The following is a 13,632-nucleotide window of genomic DNA, read 5'->3' on the forward strand; positions in this document are numbered from 1 at the left end:
ATGTTTCATTCCCCGAGCCACATATTATCACTTTTGCCTTATGGCAAGGTGCTCCATCATGCTGGAAAAGGCATTGATCGTCACCAAACTGTTCCTGGATGGTTGGGAGAAGTTGCTCTCGGAGGATGTGTTGGTACTATTCTTTATTCATGGCTGTGTTCTTAGGCAAAATTGTGAGTGAGCCCACTCCCTTGGCTGAGAAGCAACTCCACACATGAATGGTCTCAGGATGCTTTACTGTTGGAATGACACAGGACTGATGGTAGCACTCACCTTGTCTTCTCCAGACAAGCTTTTTTACGGATGCCCAAAACAATCGGAAAGGGGATTCATCAGAGACAATGACTTTACCCCAGTCTTCAACAGTCCAATCCCTGTACCCTTTGCAGAATATCAGTCTGTCCCTGATGTTTTTCATGGAGAGAAGTGGCATCTTTGCTGCCCTTCTTGACACCAGGCCATCCTCCAAAAGTCTTCACCTCACTGTGCGTGCAGATGCACTCACACCTGCCTGCTGCCATTCCTGAGCAAGCTCTGTACTGGTGGTACCACAATCCCGCAGCTGAATCAACTCTAGGAGACGGTCCTGACGCTTGCTGGACTTTCTTGGGTGCCATGAAGCCTTCTTCACAACAATTGCACCGCTCTCCTTGAAGTTCTTGATGATCCGATAAATGGTTGATTTAGGTGCAATCTTACTGTCAGCAATATCCTTGCCTGTGAAGCCCCTTTTGTGCAAAGCAATGATGACGGCACGTGTTTCCTTGCAGGTAACCATGTTGACAGAGGAAGAACAATGATTCCAAGCACCAACCTCCTTTTGAAGCTTCCAGTCTGTTATTCAAACTCAATCAGCATGACAGAGTGATCTCCAGCCTTGTCAAATCAAATCAAATCAAATTTTATTTGTCACATACACATGGTTAGCAGATGTTAATGCGAGTGTAGCGAAATGCTTGTGCTTCTAGTTCCGACAATGCAGTAATAACAAGTAATCTAACTAACAATTCCAAAACTACTGTCTTGTACACAGTGTAAGGGGATAAAGAATATGTACATAAGGATATATGAATGAGTGATGGTACAGAGCAGCATAGGCAAGATACAGTAGATGGTATCGGGTACAGTATGTACAAATGAGATGAGTATGTAAACAAAGTGGCATAGTATAGTATAAAGTGGCTAGTGATACATGTATTACATAAGGATACCGTCGATGATATAGAGTACAGTATATACGTATGCATATGAGATGAATAATGTAGGGTAAGGAACATTTATATAAGGTAGCATTGTTTAAAGTGGCTAGTGATATATTTACATCATTTCCCATCAATTCCCATTATTAAAGTGGCTGGAGTTGAGTCAGTGTCAGTGTGTTGGCAGCAGCCACTCAGTGTTAGTGGTGGCTGTTTAACAGTCTGATGGCCTTGAGATAGAAGCTGTTTTTCAGTCTCTCGGTCCCAGCTTTGATGCACCTGTACTGACCTCGCCTTCTGAATGATAGCGGGGTGAACAGGCAGTGGCTCGGGTGGTTGATGTCCTTGATGATCTTTATGGCCTTCCTGTGACATCGGGTGGTGTAGGTGTCCTGGAGGGCAGGTAGTTTGCCCCCGGTGATGCGTTGTGCAGACCTCACTACCCTCTGGAGAGCCTTACGGTTGAGGGCGGTGCAGTTGCCATACCAGGCGGTGATACAGCCCGCCAGGATGCTCTCGATTGTGCATCTGTAGAAGTTTGTGAGTGCTTTTGGTGACAAGCCGAATTTCTTCAGCCTCCTGAGGTTGAAGAGGCGCTGCTGCGCCTTCTTCACGATGCTGTCTGTGTGAGTGGACCAATTCAGTTTGTCTGTGATGTGTATGCCGAGGAACTTAAAACTTGCTACCCTCTCCACTACTGTTCCATCGATGTGGATAGGGGGGTGTTCCCTCTGCTGTTTCCTGAAGTCCACAATCATCTCCTTAGTTTTGTTGACGTTGAGTGTGAGGTTGTTTTCCTGACACCACACTCCGAGGGCCCTCACCTCCTCCCTGTAGGCCGTCTCATCGTTGTTGGTAATCAAGCCTACCACTGTTGTGTCGTCCGCAAACTTGATGATTGAGTTGGAGGCGTGCGTGGCCACGCAGTCGTGGGTGAACAGGGAGTACAGGAGAGGGCTCAGAACGCAACCTTGTGGGGCCCCAGTGTTGAGGATCAGCGGGGAGGAGATGTTGTTGCCTACCCTCACCACCTGGGGGCGGCCCGTCAGGAAGTCCAGTACCCAGTTGCACAGGGCGGGGTCGAGACCCAGGGTCTCGAGCTTGATGACGAGCTTGGAGGGTACTATGGTGTTGAATGCCGAGCTGTAGTCGATGAACAGCATTCTCACATAGGTATTCCTCTTGTCCAGATGGGTTAGGGCAGTGTGCAGTGTGGTTGAGATTGCATCGTCTGTGGACCTATTTGGGCGGTAAGCAAATTGGAGTGGGTCTAGGGTGTCAGGTAGGGTGGAGGTGATATGGTCCTTGACTAGTCTCTCAAAGCACTTCATGATGACGGATGTGAGTGCTACGGGGCGGTAGTCATTTAGCTCAGTTACCTTAGCTTTCTTGGGAACAGGAACAATGGTGGCCCTCTTGAAGCATGTGGGAACAGCAGACTGGTATAGGGATTGATTGAATATGACCGTAAACACACCGGCCAGCTGGTCTGCGCATGCTCTGAGGGCGCGGCTGGGGATGCCATCTGGGCCTGCAGCCTTGCGAGGGTTAACACGTTTAAATGTCTTACTCACCTCGGCTGCAGTGAAGGAGAGACCGCATGTTTTCGTTGCAGGCCGTGTCAGTGGCACTGTATTGTCCTCAAAGCGGGCAAAAAAGTTATTTAGTCTGCCTGGGAGCAAGACATCCTGGTCCGTGACTGGGCTGGGTTTCTTCCTGTAGTCCGTGATTGACTGTAGACCCTGCCACATGCCTCTTGTGTCTGAGCCGTTGAATTGAGATTCTACTTTGTCTCTGTACTGGCGCTTAGCTTGTTTGATAGCCTTGCGGAGGGAATAGCTGCACTGTTTGTATTCGGTCATGTTACCAGACACCTTGCCCTGATTAAAAGCAGTGGTTCGCGCTTTCAGTTTCACACGAATGCTGCCATCAATCCACGGTTTCTGGTTAGGGAATGTTTTAATCGTTGCTATGGGAACGACATCTTCAACGCACGTTCTAATGAACTCGCACACCGAATCAGCGTATTCGTCAATGTTGTTATCTGACGCAATACGAAACATCTCCCAGTCCACGTGATGGAAGCAGTCTTGGAGTGTGGAGTCAGCTTGGTCGGACCAGCGTTGGACAGACCTCAGCGTGGGAGCCTCTTGTTTTAGTTTCTGTCTGTAGGCAGGGATCAACAAAATGGAGTCGTGGTCAGCTTTTCCGAAAGGGGGGCGGGGCAGGGCCTTATATGCGTCGCGGAAGTTAGAGTAACAATGGTCCAAGGTCTTTCCTCCCCTGGTTGCGCAATCGATATGCTGATAAAATTTGGGGAGTCTTGTTTTCAGATTAGCCTTGTTAAAATCCCCAGCTACAATGAATGCAGTCCTCGTCAACACTCACACCTGTGTTAACGAGAGAATCACTGACATGATGTCAGCTGGTCCTTTTGTGGAAGGGCTGAAATGCAGTGGAAATGTTTTTGGGGATTCAGTTCATTTGCATGGCAAAGAGGGGACTTTGCAATTAATTGCAATTCATCTGATCACTCTTCATAACATTCTGGAGTATTTGCAAATTGCCATCATACAAACTGAGGCAGCAGACCTAGTGAAAATGTATATTTGTGTCATTCTCAAAACTTTTGGCCACGACTGTACTTTCATATCACATCAAAATAATTTTACATAATACTTTCATATCACATCAAAATAGGTAACAAGTCGCGACTCCCCAAACGGTAAACCAAATTAGTTTCTCGTCATTTCTCCTTCCTTCAGGCTTCTTTTTCTTCTTTGGACTTTATATGGTGGTTGGCAACCAACTTTAAGGTGCATTACCACCATCAACTGGACTGGAGTGTGGACCTCAGTTCATCTTTCAGTCACCCACGTGGGTACATACCAAGACAGTCATGAAGAGGGCACAACAAAACCTTTTCCCCCTCAGGAGACTGAAAAGATATGGAATGGGTCACCAGATCCTCAAAAGATAATACAGCTGCACCATCGAGAGCATACTGACCGGTTGCATCACCGCCTAGTATGGCAACTTCTCGGCATCTGACCGTAAGGCGCTACAGAGGGTAGTGTGAACGGCCCAGTACATCACTGTGGCCAAGCTTCCTGCCATCCAGAACCTATATAAAAGGCGATGTCAGAGGAAAGCTCACAAAATTGTCAGAGACTCCAGTCACCCAAGTTTTAAACTATTTTCTCTGCCACCGCACGTCAAGTGGTACCGGAGCGCCAAGTCTAGGACCAAAAGCATCCTCAACAGCTTCTACCCCCAAGCCATAAGACTGCTGAACAATTCATAAAATCTCCACCGGACAATTTACATTGAAAACCCCCACACCCCTCCCTTTTGTGCACTGCCGCTACTCGCCGGTTGTTTGTTACCTATGCATAGTCACTACGCCCCCACCTTCATGTACAGATTACCTCAACTAGCCTGTACCTCCGCACACTGACTCGGTACCGGTGCCCCCTGTATATTGCCTCGTTATTGTTATTCTCATTGTGTTACTTTTTATTATGACTTTTTTTATTTTAGTCTACTTGGTAAACGTTTTCTTCTTCTTGAACTGCACTTTTGGTTAAGGGCTTGTAAGTAAAGCATTTCACAGTAAAGTCTAAGTTGGTGTCTTGAGGCACTTGTAAAAAACGGTTTGTCATAAAACACTATACATCCTTTTTTTAAATGTTGCTGACAACCCTCCCCAGAGGTATCTCATTATTGGGATTCATTGCTGATTCCTACCTGTAGCTCGCTATGAGGTGTCTAGTGATACAGGTTATAGGTTACGAGGCGCTTTGTCACCAGTACCTATGACTGGTTGATAGGGGAATCCTCCATGCTTATTATGGAACAAGTAATTAGGGGGAAACTATTTAGTAAACTGAAATAAAATAAAAACGTGTTTGTAAACTGAAATAAAATAAAAACCTGTTTGAAAAATGAAAACTATCTTTGACTCCAAAACTAAAATAGCCTAAAATAATAACCAGCATGAATTATGTTCAGTTAGAAATTATTCAATCTTAACTTTGGGCAAAAATAGAATTGGGTTTCAAATATTTTTTATGTGGTTTAAATATTGGAAACTCCTTTTGATTTGTATTAACAGCTTAAAGAAAAGAACATTGGCATGAATTACCCTCTGTGAACAAGACGTACATTAATACAAATATTTTCAGAGATGTGAGATAATTAACTTGTTCTCTGTAATATCGTATAGCTTTGCAATCGTGACATTACGTACTTTCAAGGAAAATAGGCATGTTTCTCAACTCATACTCTGACTTTAAAAATTGATTTTCGTGAGAATTAGCTTGGGAACTGCGTGTCACAGCATGACAATGTGAAGGCGATTGGTCGACAGTCTATTGGACAGTCGTTATATACACTGACATTTTCTGGAATAGTTTTTATTTGAAAATGTTTTCGTTTACTTGCCTGCCTATTGAATTTGGAATGCATTGTACTGTTCATCTCTGAAACTCACTGAGATAATTCCTTTGATTTAGCAGTAGCAATACAGGGATATAACATCTACAGAAAAGACAGGAATGCTTATGGGGGAGCTGTTGCTGTATACAGTGCATTCATAAAGTATTCAAACCTCTTGACTTTTTCCACATTTTGTTACGTTAAAGTCTTATTCTAAAATTGATTAAATTGTTGTTTTTCCTCAATATACACAATAACCCATAATGAGAAAGCAAAAACAGGATTTTAGAAAATGTTGCTAATTATTCATAGTGTTCATAAGTATTCAGACCCTTTACTCAGTACTTTGTTGAAGCACTTTTCGTAACGATTACCGCCTTGAGTCTTCTTGTGTATGACGTAACAAGCTTGGCACACCTGCGTTTGGGGAGTTTCTCCCATTTCTTCTCTGCAGATCCTTTCAAGCTCTGTCAGGTTGGATGGGGAGCGTCACTGCATGGCTATTTTCAGAGATGTTTGATTGGGTTCAAGTCCGGGCGCTGGCTGGGCAACTCAAGGTTATTCAGAGACTTGTCCCAAAGCCACTCCTATGCTGTCTGGGCTGTGTGCTTCGGGTTGTTGTCCTGTTGGAAGGTGAACCTTCGCCCTAGTCTGAGGTCCTGAGCGCTCTTGGGCAGGTTTTCATTAAGGATCTCTCTGCACTTTGCTCTGTTCATCTTTCCCTCGACCCTGAATAGTCTCCCAGTCCCTGCTGCTGAAAAACATCCACACAGCATCATGCTACCACAACCATGCTTCACCTTTTGGATGGTGCCAGGTTTCCTACAGATGTGTGACTTGGCATTCAGGTCAAGGAGTTCAATCTTGGTTTCATCAGACCAGAGAATCTTGTTTCTCATGGTCTGAGTCCTTTGGGTGCCTTTTTGATAAACTCCAAGCAGGCTGTCATGTGCATTATACTGAGGAGTGGCTTCCGTCTGGCCTCTCTAACCTAAAGGACTGATTGGTGGAGTGCTGCAGAGATGGTTGTCCTTCTGGAAGGTTCTCCCTTCTCCACAGAGGAACTCTGGAGCTCTTAGTTGTTCTAAACTTCTTCCATTAAAGAACGTTGGAGGCCACTGTGTTCTTGGGGACCTTCAATGCTGCAGACATTTTTTGGTACCCTTCCCCAGATCTGTGACTCGACACAATACTGTATCTGAGCTTTATGGACAATTCCTTCGACCTCAAAGCTTGTTTTTTTGCTCTGACATGCACTGTTAACTGTAGATAGCTGTGTGCCTTTACAAATCATGTCCATTCAATTGAATTCATTGAGTATCAAACATTTCACTTTTTCATGAGCATTATTTTTTTAAATCCATTTTAGAATAAGTAATTTAGCAAAATGTGGAAAAAGGGAAGCGGTCTGAACTTTCTGAATGCACTGTATGTTCTTGGGCTGTTCCTGACTAAAACAAAATCTTGGTCAACCAAGAGTCGTCTTTTCTTTCTACCAAGGGAGTGGTTGGAATTTTATAACGTGTATTTTTTCCATATATAATCACACCCCATGTGTTTTAATTAAATCAACTATATGTACTGAACTTGTCTGATGCTTTAAGCACGCTGTTTGATTAAATAATTAAGACACACAAATTACTTGAGGGAGCTGGTCATCCAGAAAAAGTCTTCCCTCCTCCTCCTCCTCCCGCTGCTGCTGGACATCGTAAATTCTGCCGTTATGTTCCTGAAGTTTTTAGTAATTAACTACACCAGCGGTCGGCAACCTTTTCAATTTGGAGTGACAATGTATCTTACAATTTCTACCAATCTGCGTGCCAGTTATGATTTTCATGTGGAACAGTTTCATTTAATTTATAATAGTATCTCAAATTCTTTGTCTGTGATTAATCTACATTCTATCTAAAAGTAACTTTTATTGCCATTGCCAACTAAAAAATAGCCTACATAAAGGAAACATATAAAAACATTGCAGCCTGCAGTTAGAAAATATCCTGATTTAAAAAGAAATCACATTCGCTAAGCATGACCTGTCTACAACGAACTTGAAACGTATCAACTATCTTCTGGGTCGGCAGAAACTGGAGATAGCAAGCTTGCAACATTGTATAAAATATTCTGGGCCCTCAGTTTCCCGCCCTAGTGAGTTTGGGACAGACACAGCTGTTGGATATTTGTGAAAGGGATAAGAAGTAATCAGGAATTTTATGACATTTACACTGGATCAGCGCATTACATTTTTCCCTTTTATGCTGAGTGGTTATCGAAAGGGCGAGAGCTGAAAATATTTTACGAAAATACTTTGAGGAACTATTGTCATTTGCAATTGATTTTAATAAGATTTTGTTTACTTGTTGTTTTGAGGTGAAGAAAAAAATACTTTGGGAAGCTCCACATCTCATTAGTGGTGGTGCGACAATCAGAAATACTATCAGACATCCTCAAATGGGCACATTTATAGGCTTACATTTCTGCTCAGTCCAGGTAGACTAGTCCTACTTCTATATGTGTAATCAGGAATGCATCCTTACTCAACATTGACAGGAGCGTTTCAAACAAAAGACAATGAATAAATTGACAAAACTAACGTATCTTGTAGGGTCAGGTCTGGGTGGTCTGCCATGGGCCGTTTCATTTAGTATCCGTTTGGGTCAGCATGGGGAATGATTGTATTTCCCCATAGTATGTTGTACCGAAGTTGACCGACTGAAAGGGAGTGTAACTTTATGACTATAATTACTGTTCCCTGAAGGAAGCAAACGAGGTACAACACCTGTCCCCCACCCCCTTTTCCTGGAATGGTGAAAAGCGGTATTAAATTGAAGGAATAAATTCATCCTCACGCTCATCACCTGTGGAAGGCGGGGCATCCAGCGATACACAGATTTAATAGTTTGTTGTACCTAGTTCCCTCCTTGTTTCCTTCCTTCAGGGAACAGTAGTTATAGTCATAACGTGTGGATTTAATAGTATGTTGTACCTAATAGTATGTTGTACCTAGTTTGTCATTAACGTGGTTTTTCAATAATTACACATAATACTTAATACTGTAGCTGTTTTGTTATAGTCACATGTTCAACAATCATCAGCTGATCCAGGAAATCATTTTCGAATGACAGTAAAATGACAAACATCACGACATGCAACGTCAACTAAAGTGCTTCTTCATTCATTACTCTGGTAAAGACAGTTATGCCGTGCTCCACGTTGGATCCAACATCCCTAACAAATTGATGTTTATAATGTGTTATTGTCTGCTTGATTTACAGTAGGGTCCCTTTAGTCTGTTTGGACACAGAGATACTTAGCTCATAATGTGTAGAGAACTGTTCCTTGATGGATAGGCTATTGTACAACACACACGTGTTCCAGTATGTCTGTAGTTATTGTGGTTCGGTGAAGTTATGGGTCCTACAGTAGGCCTATGTTATTGTTAGGTGAAGTTATGGGCCAATTTGTTAAACACTTAATGTACAAACCCTCAGTTTCAGGCTAATGGCAAAGTAGATTTTGGCTGTTGTGGGCCTTTAAACATCTGTCTGACTTTGTTGTTTACACAGGAGAGAGAGATGTGACTATCGTGGATACACTGGGGAGCCTCAACAACAACGTGATGCTGACAAGGCAGAGAAGAGTCTCTCCAGATCAGAACTCCTCAAGAAACACCAGCAAAAACCCACATGGAAGAAATATTACCACTGCTGCTCTGACTGTGGTAAAATATTCAACTATTCATTAAAACTTAAAATACATCAAAGACATCACACAAGAGAGAAACCATATGGCTGTGCTCAATGTGGGAAGAGTTTTGTTAAATCTAGCTATCAAACTATACACCAGAGAACACACACAGGAGTGAAACCATACAGCTGTAATCAGTGTGGGAAGAGTTTTTCCACATCTGGCTATCTAACAAAACACCGCAGAACACACACAGGAGAGAAATCATATAGCTGTAATCAATGTGGGAAGAGTATTTCTTCTTCTTGCTATCTAACTATACACCAGGGAACACACACAGGAGAGAAACCTGTGGTCAATGTGGGAAGAGTTTTACTCGGCCAAACAGCCTGAATATACACAAGCTGACACACACAGGGGAAGAGATACTCTGATAAAGATCTCTGATTAAACAGAAAATACATGAAGGAGTTGTTTCATGATATTAATGAAATAATGTCACAATGTAGAATGTTTTAACATTGTAGTAGGAATATATTAATGATGTCACAATGTAGAATGTTTAAACATTGTAGTAGGAGTATATTAATAATGTCACAATGTAGAAGCCTAAACGTTTGTCCCCTGTTCTATTGATTTCAGCATGATATGGATATTAGCCTCAGGGTGAAAATCCAGGCTCTGAATTGAAAGAGTACTATTTATATGATTTAACAAAAAGTGACTAACAAAAAAAGAGTTGTTACACTTGAATCAAAATGCAACACTTCAAAATGTAGTGATCTGTTTTCTACAAGTTGTCCTCTAACCAGGGATGTACACATTATTCCCAGATTCCATGTGGTTTTTGAGTTGTTCGTTTTAACAGGACGTGCAACCTCCTCTCGGCACAATTGATTTCAACATGATATCGATGAGTGATGACAAATAAGTCTTGCGTTCCTTTGTTTAACGACCCCTAAATTTAAATGCATCACTCCAAAATGTAGCTGACTGTCTTCTGCAGGTTGTCCTCTAACCAGTGAGGTAAAAGATATCTCCCATTTCCATGTGTTTTTTTAGTCCCAACAGGATGAACAACCTGATTTCCCCCCTAATTGATATCAGTGATTTTTTTCTACTTGTCAAAACAACAGCGTTTCTGGCGCTTGTGCAGTTTATGAGGTGCTTGTTCAAGTTATATGATTATTGTGGAAGATGTTTGTGTATATAATACATTTTACCCCAAACTGTTTCTGCATTTGGGCTATTGATTTGCACACGTTTAAACTGTGACATTGGGGATATCCCACCTAGAAAAATGTTGTTGAAAATAAAACTATGCCCGACGTACAATATAAGCTTGGTTTTAGTTGAAAAGAAAACTATTTAATTTCAACGTACTTGCAGCTTATACACATGGACACAGTATAATAAATCGGTCTATAATCGATTTTATTAACAATCCTAATAAGTTGAGTCATAAATATAAAATATATATTTGTTGTCCTAAGGGGAAGGTGTTACATTCTTTGGTTTTTCCATTTATATTTTGAGGTTGGACTTTAGCTCGTTAGCATGTAGGATGCATTGATTGGTGTCACCTCGTTAGTCAGTATGTGGTCCATCTCGTTAGTGGGAAGGTGTTTCACCTGAGCTGGTCCAGGTTCTATTTAAAACCTGTTGAATCTAGGGGGCACTATTTTCATTTTTGGAAAAAGAATGTTCCCAAAGTAAACGGGCTATTTTGTCAGGACAAAATGCTAGAATATGCATATAATTGACAGATTGGGATAGAAAACACTCTAAAGTTTCCAAAACTGTACAAATATTGTCTGTGAGTATAACATAACTGATATTGCAGGCAAAAGCCTGAGAAAAATCCAATCAGGAAGCTCTGCGTTCCTATGCGTCCCTATTGAGCAGTGAATGAGATATCGACTAGATTGTCTAGTGTCACAATACATAGTTTCAGGCTTTTATTTTGAAAAATGAGCCTAAACGTCAACATTGCGTCAGTGGTCAGCTGTAGTCTCTCAGAGTGTTTTGTGCGTAAGAGACAAATGCGGCCATTGTTTCTCTCTTTCCAGAAGCCATCTGTCCCGGTTGATATATTATCGAATAGATATTTGAAAAACACCTTGAGGATTGATTATAAACAACGTTTGCCATGTTTCTGTCGATATTATGGAGCTAATTTGGAATATTTTTCGGCGTTGTCGTGACCGCAATTTTCGGTCGAATTCTCAGCCAAACGTGAAGAACTAACGGAGTTATTTCGGCTACAAAAATAATATTTTTGGAAAAAAAGGAACATTTGCTATCTAACTGGGAGTCTTGGGAGTGAAAGCATCCGAAGCTCATCAAAGGTAAACGATTTAATTGGATTGCTTTTCTGATTTTCGTGACCAGGTTGCCTGCTGCTAGCTAGGCATAATGCTATGCTGGCTATCGATAAACTTACACACATGCTTGTCTTGCATTGGCTGTAAAGCATATTTTAAAAATCTGAGATGACAGGGTGATTAACAAAAGGCTAAGCTGTGTTTTAATATAGTTCACTTGTGATTTCATGAATATAAATATTTTCTCGTAATATTTATGTCCGTTGTGTTATGCTAATTAGTGTCAGTTGATGATTACGCTCCCAGATCCGGGATGGGTAGTTACAAGAGGATTTATTAAGAGTGTCTGGCCCAGTGCTCCAGTTGTCTTGATAGATGTGGAGAGTCTCCACCTTTTTGGTTTCGTCCTGTCTTTAAGTTTTGTTTTCCACTTCTTGAGAAGATTTAGTGGGTCTCATGGTGGGTGTCTTTCAGGTCCCAGTTGTTGTTACTAGTCAACTTCCAGTGCCTCTCCTAAAAAACAAGTGTATATTTTGGGTTGGAAATTGCATCCAATTAATATTTTAATCAATGGTATTTCCTTAGAAAGTTCATTAGTCTTTCAGTTGTTAGTCTTCTGTTTGTTGTGTACTAAATATTTGTTGTTGTTTTTTTTCTGTGAAGCCATTCTGTTGCATCCATGTCTGAAATATGCCGTATAAATGAATGACCAATCAACAGACTCTTGGTCCCTTTTACTATGAAAAATAGTATCAAGCCTGCTGAAGGCGTAAACACCACGCCCAGCTCTACCAGGGGCTTTAAGGTGGTCTCCCACTGCTCTGCTTATGCCATGTTCTGTGGCCTTGACGTTCCATTTCTTGACTGCCCCTGCAACACAGAAAGAAACACATTTAGTCAACACTCAAAGTAATGGATTTGGAACATCTATAGTTACACCTGGCACCTAAATGTGTCTTCTGTCATCTGATCACGCCAAGCTGCATAAGGTTCAGAGCTACTAGTCTGGATGCAGTCAGGCCACTGAATCTGCATAAGCAATGTAAAGAGATGGGGTAAATGAGTGGGGAAAAATACATTTTACACAAATTACCTTCAGAAATCAAATGTTGTTGGTCACATACAGGTGCTCAGCAGATGTTATTGGGGTGTAGCGAAATGCTTGTTCTTCTAGTTCCCACAGTGCAGTAATATTTAACTAAATGCTTGTGTTCCTAGCTCCAACAGTGCCGTAATATCTAACTAAATTCTTGTGTTCCTAGCTCCAACAGTAAAGTAATATCTAACTAAATGCTTGTGTTCCTAGCTCCAACAGTGCAGTAATATCTAACAATTTCACAACAAATACCTAATACACACAAATCTAAGTAAAGGAATTATGAATATATAAATATATGGATAAACAATGTCAGAGCAGCACAGACTGAGATACAGTTTATACATATGAGATGAGAAATGCAAGATAGAACATAAACATTATTAAAGGGCCAATGATTTCATGATGCCTGTTTAACAGTCTGATGGCCTTGAGATAGAAGCTGTCTTATGGACCCAGCTTTGATGCACCTGTACTGACCTCGCCTTCTGAATGATAGTGGGGTGAACAGGCAGTGGCTTAGGTAATATCAAAGAACAAATGTGTGTGTCTGAGGGGAAATTAACTTTCATACAGCCAAAAGGGGTGAGAAATTACACCGATACCAGTGGAAGTCTTCCGACTAGCTTGGAAAGACAGTACCGTGCAGTATCGAAGAGCCCTTACTGCTGCTCGATCATCCTATTTTTCCAACTTAATTGAGGAAAATAAGAACAATCCGAAATTCCTTTTTGATACTGTCGCAAAGCTAACTAAAAAGCAGCATTCCCCAAGAGAGGATGGCTTTCACTTCAGCAGTAATAAATTCATGAACTTCTTTGAGGAGAAGATCATGATTATTAGAAAGCAAATTACGGACTCCTCTTTAAATCTGCGTATTCCTTCAATGCTC

This window comes from Oncorhynchus mykiss, chromosome 7, assembly GCF_013265735.2.
Source record: "Oncorhynchus mykiss isolate Arlee chromosome 7, USDA_OmykA_1.1, whole genome shotgun sequence".
NCBI lineage: Eukaryota > Metazoa > Chordata > Actinopteri > Salmoniformes > Salmonidae > Oncorhynchus > Oncorhynchus mykiss.